This window comes from Lissotriton vulgaris, chromosome 4_1, assembly GCF_964263255.1.
Source record: "Lissotriton vulgaris chromosome 4_1, aLisVul1.2, whole genome shotgun sequence".
NCBI classification, from domain to species: domain Eukaryota; kingdom Metazoa; phylum Chordata; class Amphibia; order Caudata; family Salamandridae; genus Lissotriton; species Lissotriton vulgaris.
Genome location: NC_141691.1, coordinates 2,034,233,039 through 2,034,245,116, shown reverse-complemented (window position 1 = coordinate 2,034,245,116; position 12,078 = coordinate 2,034,233,039).

Here is a 12,078-nt window from a genome sequence, read left to right as displayed (position 1 = left end):
ATAGATGATCCCATGTTGGAGTAGTGGACACTCAACACTGGCTCTATGCATCTAAGTTTCGTGGGTCAGTAGCACTGTTTTACGTGGCTACTTTGCAGGACAGTAGAGGGGTGGACGTGCTGTGTACCTTAAAATGGAGAGGATCTCTGAAAATTCTGGGTATTGGTCATCGGGGAAGACCCCTAACTCTGGCTACTGCTGGGCACACAGGTGCCCTAGAAGTGGGAGGAAGAATTGCAGCCTGGGGAGAACAGGCTGCTACTGAGGAAGACTTCAGGCTAACGAGAAGTTCTGAGAGCCCTTGCAGAGAAGCAAGAGACCTCACCAGTGGACGAGAGGAGCAATGGGGCAGGAGGGAAGGCCACAAGCTAGCCTTCAATGGAGTAAGACCAGTTAAAAATCAACTACTGTGAAATCTGTAAACAATTGCGGACAGCTGGAGCTTTGCGTGCTGGGGATCCTGCAGAGACCACTGGGGCTGATAGGGATCTCTCGTGATCCTCAGCAATGGTGCTTTGGTTTCTCCAATTGAGCCCGGGATCCATGAATTACAAAGTAAGCATGCTGGAGCACTTTGGAAAAGGCTATGACGATGAAACCGCGGCCTACATCAACATCATAGAGCATTGCTACAGGCCAGGAATCACCTAGAGGTTTGCATCATTAGCCATTACATTGACCTACACATTTGCATATTTCAGACTGTGGGGCGCCAGGAACACAGGGACACTTTTGCATTTGCTGCTGCTAGGAAAGCGACTGGCCCTCACAAAAAAAGCCCTGCAGAATGTTGTTAATTTGGCACTCTAAGTATCCACGGTCAAAAAAAGAGTGGGGGACTTTAATTTTCTTTAATTGCAAGTGTTCCTTGAGCTAGAAAGCCAGGGACCTTTGTTGTTAGGTTTTGAGGCTGCATGCAACAATTGTTAATGTTGAAGCAAGACACATACATGTTGTAGTATTCTGATGTTATGGTTTTTCTCCTATTTTATCTCCTATGTTATCCGGTCCCTAGCTGCTCATCCTGTATGAGTGTTCTGAGTGGAATGTTGGTGTGTAGCAATGTGTGGAATGCCTGTGTGACTGGGTGAGTGATGACAGTTGGTTAGAGGGCCTGGTGAGGTTGTTGATGATGACCAACTGGCTACCCTACAACACTTGATGAGACTTTATGCTACCTGAAGAAACCTACTTGAATTACAACTTACCAGCGTGTCCTCATTACTATATTAATTTTGGCGATGAGTTGGAGACCAGCCCACGCTCTACTATTTATACAAGTAGCCTGAAGAGACTTAAAGATTCCTTCTACACCATGTTGCGAAGAAGCTACTACACGGAAGAGACGATAGGCACATGCAACAGGAACAAGATGCTACAAAAAGGAGTCACAAGAGGTCACACAATACAATCTCTTAAACGACATTTTGCTATAAAAGGGGCAAATAAAACAGGTACAACAACAGCATGCAGAAAAGCCCCACTGGTGTCCATTACATTTGACAGCCCCCACACAAGCGTGCTGCACCCCATCTCATGCTGACTCAATGACAAGAATTAAGCTTTCATGTAAGGTATGCCACCACTGTCATTTAATGGACGCTATGCTGAGTGTCATCCTCCATGCCAACCTGCTTTTCCATAAGATGTGTGCTTTGGATGGGACAGGCATGTGCAGTATGTACTTGCTACATTTTGGTATATGGTTGTGTTGGTTTGACACGTCTGGCTTCAACCAATGGACCTCCAAGAGATATAACTATCATCATTTGTGACATGTGTATTTGGCATTTCTAACATGAATGCTACGCACTTCAAGATTTTTATGGACATGGTGATTGTCATCTATATGTGTGCACAAGGAAGTATGCCTATGCTGTTTGTATTCATATTCCTTCGAACTTGTTTCTTGATAGATTTGTAAAGAAGCTATTTACTGCACTCAAGCTGTAAATGTTACAAAATATGTTTTCACAGGTTGGCCCATCATCCTTTAGGGAGTGTTTGGCTTTTTATAAAATTCTGCTCAAAAATTGGCACATGGAGTGGGATATTGAGGTGATATTGCTATCGTCTTTTATTATTAGGGTCTCTGAGTCTTCATTACATTTTTGACAGTTTGACCGCTTTTTGCAAGTTTGAAAAAAGAGGGGTGCTTGTCACAACATATTATAATGTCTTCAAGGTAGTTTTCTTATGTTTCACAGTTTTTTGGCCAGACTCCATTTTGTTTTCTGGCCTCCATCTTGCAGGCTACATCGTGCCCTGTGCTCGCCACGAGGCAAGTCCCACCTCACTGACCATCACCCCTGGAGTTTGCCCAGCAACAAGCTATAAATAGTTCCAGCCTATCTAGCGCATGCTCAGTACATGCAACATCTGTTTTCTGTTTAGAAGGGATTGGAATGTGCATTTAGGGGGCTACACGAGACCATTCGCTCCACTCATGTATTGATTATGTCCAAGAAATGTCCTTATATGGTCGTAAACCATGTTATTCTGCTGTAACCGCCCACTTATGAACCCCTTCTTTTGTGTATAAAAGGGGACCGCGTGTCCATGTTCTGTGTGCTACCTTGCACAATACTGAAGGGTTTTGTGTGGGCTGTAGTACCACCTTTAAAGGTTTATTAAACTTTGTCTTTGTATTTCTAGTTTCCGTGCCAAATTCTTACATAGTCTGAGGACTGCTTGTGTACAGAAGAGCGCACCTTTCGCATCTGCGGGCCTGGCTGAGCCCTAAACTCATCAATTGGCGCCCGTCACGTGGGGCTCATCAGCGACTCGGATGCTCGAAGGACTGGTCGTGACGAAGGATTGGAACCTTGCCGAGGACGTGATCACTGCCAGCGGCACCTTTAGTCCTGGCATCCCGAGGTATTCTTCCTTCCGACCTGACCGTCTGGGTGGCGCCGGTCCTCGACCGAGACCTCTTCTGTCGGTTTGCCGTGTAGTGGCCGTTTGGGCGAATTCAGAACTTGGCAGTTGGAATCTGGACGCTCTTGATTGGTAAGAATCGTGGTACGATACTTGCCCCGAGCTTTTGAGTCTTGATTGGCAAGGCAGTTTTAGGATACGCTTGCCCCGACTAATTTGTTTGAATTTGAAATTGACTAGTCGTTTGTGAATGTGTCTTTGATTGTGATATATGAGTTGCAACCCATATAGGCGGGCAATGTGGGGATATTTCTCCTGACTTTTGAATTTGAATGGCGCAACATTTTAAGTGCCATTTTATTGTAATATTGCATATTCTGCAATATTTTTAGACATGCCCATTTTTAGCAGGGTGGTCGCTCCCAGTGTCCCCTGGAGACACCTGGTATCGTTTCTGCTGCATTGCATAGAATTCGCTCTGTTACATTGCCTGCTGTCTGCCTGTGTGCCGCTTGGCTGAATTTTAACGTGATTATAATTTTGCGCTGTTTTCACTGGCTTTCTGAGACACCTGGTATCGTTTCTGCTGCATTGCATATAAATCGCTCTGTTACATTGCCTGCTGTCTGCCTGTGTGCCGCTTGGCTGAATTTTAACGTGATTATAAATTAGCGCTGTTTTCACTGGCTTTCTCACTGTATTAGCGCGTTCCCTTGCAGCGCTCGGCTTTGCTCCCCTCCTCCGCCTCCATTTTGTTTATTATTGTTGCCCTCGTGTGCCCGACCCGCCTCCCAGCTGAACCGCCCTCGCCCCTCCCCCTCCACCATCCATATATGACAGCAGTTCCCGCGCGCAGCGTTTACGCGCAGCGACCGCGCCCAACCCGCGCCGAAGGTGCGCCAAAGGTAAGCCCGTCTACGCCCGTCCCGCGTTGGACCGCGCCCAGCGCCAGACCCCCTGCCCCTCGCACTGCCCAGCCCCCCCGCATTACCTACGATGCCGCCACCCTCCTAGCCCTTAACCCCGGTCGCGCCCCCAACTGCGTCCAAGCCGCTCCTGGACGCACCCATGGACCGTTCTCCTGCCTCTCCTGCAAATTCAGCGGCACCGACAACGTCTCCGCTCCGACCACAACACAGATTCCCGACCCCAACCACCTAGAATTCATCCTTCTCAACACCCGCTCGGTCCACAGGCACGCCATTGACCTTTGGAACCTACTAGACACCATCTCTCCTGACGTCGCCTTCCTAACGGAAACATGGATGAACGCTTCCTCCGCCCCTGACATCGCCATCGCTATCCCTGATGACTATAAGATCACACGCAAAGACCGCACCGACCATACAGGAGGAGGAATCGCTATCGTCCACAAGAAATCAATCCGCATCTCAACCAGCTCTGACGCCAACCTCGCCAACTCCGAACACCTTCACTTCCAGATCCACATCGACCCCAAGACCACACTCAGAGGCACCCTCCTCTACAGACCACCAGGACCCCGCGCAAAATTCAGTGAAGACATCACGGACTTCATCACCCCACCCGCGCTCCACTCCAAAGACTACATCCTTCTGGGAGACCTCAACTTCCACCTTGAGAAGATCAACGACCGCAACACCGCCACCCTCTTGGACAACCTCGCCAACCTCGGACTTAAACAACTGGTCACTTCCCCCACCCACATCGCAGGTCACACACTCGACCCCATCTTCACCTCCAGCAACCATGTCTCTTTCAACCACACTACGGAGCTCCTCTGGACTGACCACAGCTGCGTCCACTTCACCTACAACAAGCCGAAACCCATCATCCACCTCCAACCAACTCTACAAAGAAACTGGAACAAAATCACCACGGAGCAGATCTCCACATCGCTCCTTCAAACCTCCCCAGCCCTCTCTTCTAACGCCAACGAAGCCGCCTCCAACCTCACCCTTTGGTTATCCAACACCGCCGACACCTTAGCACCACTGAAAAAACGCCAACACAAACTTGGCATCAAGAAGGCCTCATGGTTCAAGGAGGACCTCAAGAAATCCAAGAAACTATGCCGCTCCCTTGAAAAGCCCTGGAAAAAAGACCCATCCACCAGCAACAAGGACGCCTTCAAAAACGCCATCCGTACTCACCACCAACTGATCCGAAAAGCCAAGAAAACAGCATTCAAGGATCGACTCGACAACAACGCCCACAACAGCAAGGAACTTTTCAACATCGTCAAGGAATTTTCCAACCCCTCGGCCAACTCCAACGACATCACCCCCTCTCAAACCCTCTGCGACTCCCTAGCCTCTTTTTTCCACAACAAGATTGCTGACATCCACAACAGCTTTGACAACCAACCCGGAAGCCAACCCACCCTACCATCAGCTGACTATATTCTCCCCGTTAACACCCTTAACGCCTGGAACCCAATCTCCACTGAGGACACCATCCGCCTGATGAATTCCATCCACTCTGGATCCCCCACAGACCCATGCCCTCACCACATCTTCAACAAAGCAGACTCTGCCATAGCTCCGCACCTCCGAGACGTCATCAACTGCTCCTTCACCTCCGCTACCTTCCCAGAAGACTGGAAACACGCTGAACTCACCGCCCTTCTGAAAAAACCAACAGCAGACCCCACCGAACTCAAAAACTACCGCCCCATCTCGCTTCTTCCATTCCCGGCCAAAGTCATCGAGAAAGCTGTCAACAACCAGCTCGCCGCCTTCCTCGAAGCCAACAAATCCCTCAACTCCTCACAATCTGGCTTCCGAGCAAAACACAGCACTGAGACCGCCCTCATCGCAGCAACAGACGACATTCGAACTCTACTGGACAATGGAGACACAGTCGCCCTCATCCTCCTCGACCTCTCTGCAGCCTTCGACACAGTCTGCCACAGCACCCTTTTACAGCGCCTCAGAAACATCGGAATCCAAGGAAAGGCACTGGAATGGATCACCTCGTTCCTCACCGGAAGAACCCAGAGAGTCCGCCTTCCACCATTCAAGTCAGAGGCCACTGAAGTCATCTGTGGCGTACCACAAGGATCCTCACTCAGCCCCACCCTCTTCAACGTATACATGAGCCCCCTCGCGACCATCGCCCGCCAACACAACCTCAACATCATCTCTTACGCGGATGACACTCAACTGATCCTTTCTCTCACCAAGGACCCCAGCACCGCCAAAACTAACCTACACGAAGGAATGAAAGAAGTCGCCGAATGGATGAAACAAAGCCGTCTGAAACTGAACTCAGACAAAACAGAAGTCCTCATCTTGGGTAAATCCCCCTCTGCATGGGACAACTCCTGGTGGCTGGAAGCCCTCGGAAACGCACCCATCCCGACAGACCACGCACGGAACCTTGGCGTCATCCTAGATTCTTCACTCTCAATGAACAGACAAGTCAGCGCCGTATCCTCTTCCTGCTTTAACATCCTTCGAATGCTCAGAAAAACATTTCGCTGGATCCCCTCCGAAACAAGGAAAACAGTCACCCACGCTCTAGTCACGAGCCGACTGGACTACGGAAACACCCTCTACGCAGGTACCACCGCTAAACTCCAGAAGAAACTACAACGAATCCAAAACGCCTCAGCCAGGCTCATATTAGACATCCCACGCAACGAACACATCTCTGGCCACCTTAAAGACCTCCACTGGCTACCCGTCAATAAGAGGATTACTTTCCGACTGCTTACCCACGCACACAAATCACTCTACGACATCGGACCAGATTGCCTCAACTCTCGACTGTCCTTCTACACCCCCTCCCGCCAACTTCGCTCCTCCAGCCAAGCATTCGCCACTGTCCCTCGCATCAACAAAACCACCATGGGAGGCAGATCCTTCTCATACCTGGCTGCCAAAACATGGAACTCACTCCCCGCTTACCTTCGCCTCACCCAGAATCACCTAGCGTTCAGAAAGCAACTTAAAACGTGGATATTTGACAAATAATCCTCCTCCCCTCCCTAAGCGCCTTGAAACCCTCTGGGTATGTAGTGCGCTATATAAATTTTATGACTTGACTTGACTTGACTAGGAAATGACCGGTTGGTACTTGAAGAATCACAGCCGGCTCCTCCAGAGGGAACGCCGAATAGGGACATGTATGTGAAGTTTGGATCCTGAGTTGCGATGGCCTATGTATGGATCGTTTGATTTGAGGAAGATTGAGTATGTGGAACAGTGTCTATGTAAGCGGAGAGGGCGACCAGATATGTTCGAGTGTATATGTATGTGGGTGAAAGAAGTGCGAGAGCGTGAGAAGCGTGAGCAAGCATTGATCGAGAAAGAGCAACGAAAGAGTGAGCGTGAGAAGGCGCATGAAACGAAACAGCGTAAAGCTAAGGAGTTAGAGGAGAAGCAGGAGAAAGATCGGAGACTGCAAATATCTGGCCAATATCCTGTTCGTCAGCCACTCTATCCTGTCCTTAATAAATCGGTTGATGATTTTTCGTCATTAGATCGTTCACCCCCGCCGTACGCTGGCCCGTCCGCCCCGCATGGAGGAGACTCAGATTCCAGACCGCCCGATCAGAAGAGGGATACGCGGTCTATGTTATCGACCGATCGTATGACTGAACTTCGTAAGATTGCTTAACGGGTCATCAAGGATACTGTGTCTCTGACTGATGTGTTAACTGATCTTGAAAAATTGGAGGATAGAGAAAGATTGTATTTTGTTCGTTTTCTTTCCGATGAAGTGGGCTCCGCATTTCGGAAATGCACCAATGTTTTTGAACCAGAGGATGTAGTAGCTGATGCTAAAGAATTACGTAAAGGTCTTTTTCCTTCTTCCCAGGTGCCTGATGCTGTTCAACGACTTTTTGCGTTACGGGACGAAACTTTACGACTCCGGGAAGAGGCACGGAAACGGAAGGCCGGCGACGAGTCTTCGGGCCTGCCCAGCGACGGGAAGCAGTCACCCATCTTTTATTCAGATAAGATCGACACTGTGCATGCTAAGCCAATGCGGGAGGCAGCGCCGTTGTACGTTCCCCCTAAGGGAGCGGGAACTAGTTCAGACAAGGGGTCGCCTGATGCGCAAGGGTACTTTATTTATAACTGGGTATATACTCCTTGGAATAGAGCGGATGTCATGGCATTAAAGGCAGCGTTACCCGATCCCCGAAAGAATCCTGCAGCTTTTTATGAGGAAGTTGCAGGGGCTTTGAATTCTTGTACTATGACTTTAGCTGATATTGATTTGTTTTTTTGGGCTTATTTTGCCACCTTACGATTTTTAAAGCTAGATGGGGCCACCTTGAGGATGAAGATAGGGAGAGAAAACATGCGCAGAAACCGCCCCAGGCGATTCTAGATCTTTCCGCTACTATAGTAACTAAACTGAAAACGCTTATTCTCCCTAAAAAGACTGATTGGACTATGTTGGCGTCCTGTAAACAGAAAACAGATGAGTCCGTGTCGGATTTCTTTACGCGGTTTGAAGAAACGTTTCATGACTTTAGCGGTCAGTCGCTTACAGACGACACGGGCCGCCATCTCTTTGTCGATAAATATGTTTCAAACTTATTACCAAGTATCGCAGCTCGATTAAAAGCGAGTGAACGTTCTTGGACCACCTCGACGCCAGCACCCCTCCTGACGATAGCCCAGTATTGCGAGCGTCAGGAATTAGAAGCGAAAGGGAGTGAGGATAAGAAAACTAAAGATTTAAAAACGAAAGTTATGTTAGCGCAAGTCTATGGGCAGCAGCGTAGAGGAAGTGACCGGGGTGGTAGGAATTTTTCTACTCCTTCACAGGGTCGTACTGATGTAGCCCGGGATCAATGTGCGTATTGTAAAATGAAGGGACATTGGGCATGTGATTGCCCGGTGCTGCGCACTCATCGGGGGCAAGGGTTTGCAAGGGGTAGAGGAAACTTTCCAGGACCTCGGTCCAACACGAATGACAGGGCTAGATTTGATTCGAATGTGCGGTCCCGGGAGGGATCCAATGTTTTTGATCGACGAAATCAGTATCAAATGTCTGACTATACACCTCCTGAACAACATGATTCCCAGTTTGCATAGGATTGCGTAGGATGGGCTAAGGAACCAGTTGAAGTGCCAGTAGATCAGAGGGGTCCTTATGTTACAGCACACGTTTTGGGCTCTACTGATAAGTTCCTGGTTGATACCGGAGCTACTCGTAGCGCTTTGTCTAGAAAATTGGTTCCGAGGGCTCCCCTGTCTGGCTCATCAATTATGTCAATAGGGTTCGATGGAACTCCTTCTGTTAGCCCACTATCACAACCTCTTGCACTTTATGTTGATCAGTTTGCTGCACCATGTCCATTTCTGCTTTCTCCAAAAACCCCTGACAATATCGTTGGCTTGGATATGCTCAAATATTTGCGAGCCACGATACGGTGCTCCCCTGAAGGAGTGCGTGTTATTTTGAATGACAATTATCCATCCACGGAGAGGGTGTATTTGATTTCGGTAGAAGCTGCATTGGCCTCTCTGCCTGAATCCTTGTGGGCCACGTCTGATACTGATGTAGGACAAATGATCATCCCTCCGGTACACATCAGTGTGAAGGAGGGAACTGTATTGCCACGCCTGCCTCAGTATCGGATTTTGCAGGAGGGGGAGGAGGCGCTCATTCAAATAGTTCAGGATTTGATTAAAGTTGGAGTGGTGAAAGAAGTTCCTTACAATGTGTGTAACAGCCCTATCCTACCGATTTTGAAAAAGGACACTGATTTATTATCGATTTAGGGAGGTTAATAAGATTGTGATACCTCAATACCCTGTGGTCTCAGATATTACGACACTTCTCACTTTGGTTCCACTAACTGCAACGACGTTCTCTGTTATAGACTTGAAGAATACTTTCTTTTTGATCCCTATTCATCCTGACAGCCGATACCTTTTTGGCTTCACTTTGAATAATAGGTCGTATAGATTGTGTAGAGTTCCCCAGGGCTATACTGAAAGTCCAAGTATCTGTAGTCAGGCATTGAAACGACAACTAGATTCCTTTGTTTTATCTGATGGCGTGGCACTCATACAATATGTCGATGACATTTTGCTAGCCGCTGACACCCCAGAGCAATGTGAAACATGCACTTTGTCCTTACTTACATTTTTTGCATCTCACAATCACAAAGTATCGAAGAAAAAATTACAATTTAGTAGACCAAAGGTAACCTACTTAGGTCACCTTTTGTCTAAGGAGGGACGTGCGCTCACACCAGATCGTATTCAAGCCATTTTAGATACACCAGTCCCCTCCACACAGAAAGAAGTTTGAGCCTTTTTGGGTCTTACCTCCTTTTGTAGGCAATGGATATTAGGATTTTCACACATAGTCAAACCACTGTTAGCCCTCTTGACAAAAGATACCCCTGTTCCCCTTCCATGGACAGATGAATGTGAGAATGCTTTTCACCAATTACGTCAAGCCCTTTGTTCGGCACCAGTATTAGGCACCCCTGATTACATGAAGCCCTTCACATTGTATGTGCATGAGAGAGATGGATGCGCGTTGTCAGTGTTAGTGCAGATGCTCGGCGATAAGCAGCACCCTTGTGCATACTTCTCGGCGGTACTTGATCCTGTTGCCCGAGCATTACCTGGATGTTTTCGTTCAGTTGCGGCGACAGGTGTGTCAATACGCCAGAGTGAAGCGATTGTCTTATCACATAAGCTGTTAGTGTTGGTCCCCCATGCTGTGGATGCTCTTTTGAATCAGACAAAGACGCAGCATCTGACTAGTGCTCGTCTCACAGGATATGAGTTAACATTACTCGCCCCCCATATAACTTTGAAACGATGCGCAACATTAAACCCAGCCACATTGTTGCCCTTTCCAACGACCTGGCCTGAAGCAGAAGAGACGCATGACTGTGTCTTTGTGACTGAGGAACAGACAAAGGGTCGCATTTACTTACAAGACACACCCTTCGCAGATGTGGATGGAGAGCTGTGGGTGGATGGGTCTTGTTTAAAGTTACCAGATGGAACCACTTCTGCGGCCTATGCAATTACCACATTACACACGATAGTGGAGAAAGCCCGCATACCACAAAATCAGCACAGGCAGCTGAACTAATAGCATTGATACATGCTTGTGAGCTTAGCACAGGATTATGTGTGAATGTCTACACTGATAGCCGCTATGCCTTCGGAGTGGCGCACGATTTCGGCCTGCTCTGGAGGAAAAGGGGCTTTTGACATCACATGGAACTCAGATCATGTATGGAGAGCTAGTACACCAGCTTCTGACTACACTGACACTCCCTAGAAGAATAGCCATAGTAAAATGCAGTGCGCACAAGAAAGTGACAGACAAGGTGGGACAAGGAAATGCCTTTGTAGATCGAGTGGCACGAGAAACTGCGATGCAGCCTGGTTCCACTTCTATGTATGTTGTCAAGTCACAAGCTGAACGGTGGCATGATGCAAGGGAGAAGGTGTTAGAGATACAAAAGACTGCTACTGATAAGAAACGAGAGCAGTGGTCCAAAGATGGAGAATTGGACGATGAAGGCTGCTGGAGGAATAAGCAGATGGATAGGTGGAAGTTGCCTACAGCCTTCGTGCAACCTATGGTTCAGATGGCACATGGACTAGCACATGTTGGAGCTGCAGCGATTGTGAAATTGCTTGCACAGGTCTGGGTTCATCCAGAGATTGCTAGCACGGCTAGGAGAGTAGTACAGACTTGCATGATTTGCCTAAAGTACAATCCAGGGAAAGGGACGCAAACTCCGGCAGGAGGATTTGCAACACCCACTGCGCCTTTTGAAGTATTGCAAATGGATTACATTCAGCTGGAACGCTGTAATAATCTGAAGTACGTTCTGGTTGTGTTTTGTGCATTCAGTAAATGGATTGAAGCATACCCTACCAAGGACAATACCGCAATGACTACTGCTAAGGTGCTTTTGAAGGAATTCTTTCCTCGATTCGGTGTTTGCAGACTATTGTGGAGTGATAACGGACCCCATTTTGTGGCGGACGTTATTAAGTATGTCCTGAAGGGATTAGGCATTGTGCAAAAGTTCCATGCAGTATTCCACCCGCAATCAGCAGGATTGGTGGAGAAGTACAATGGAACTTTGAAATTAAAAATTGCAAAAATACAGGCATCTACTTCTTTGACTTGGCCAGATGCTCTGCCTTTGGCGTTGTTGTCTATCAGATCGGTACCACACTCTTGGACAGGCTTGACACCTTATGAAATTGTTTT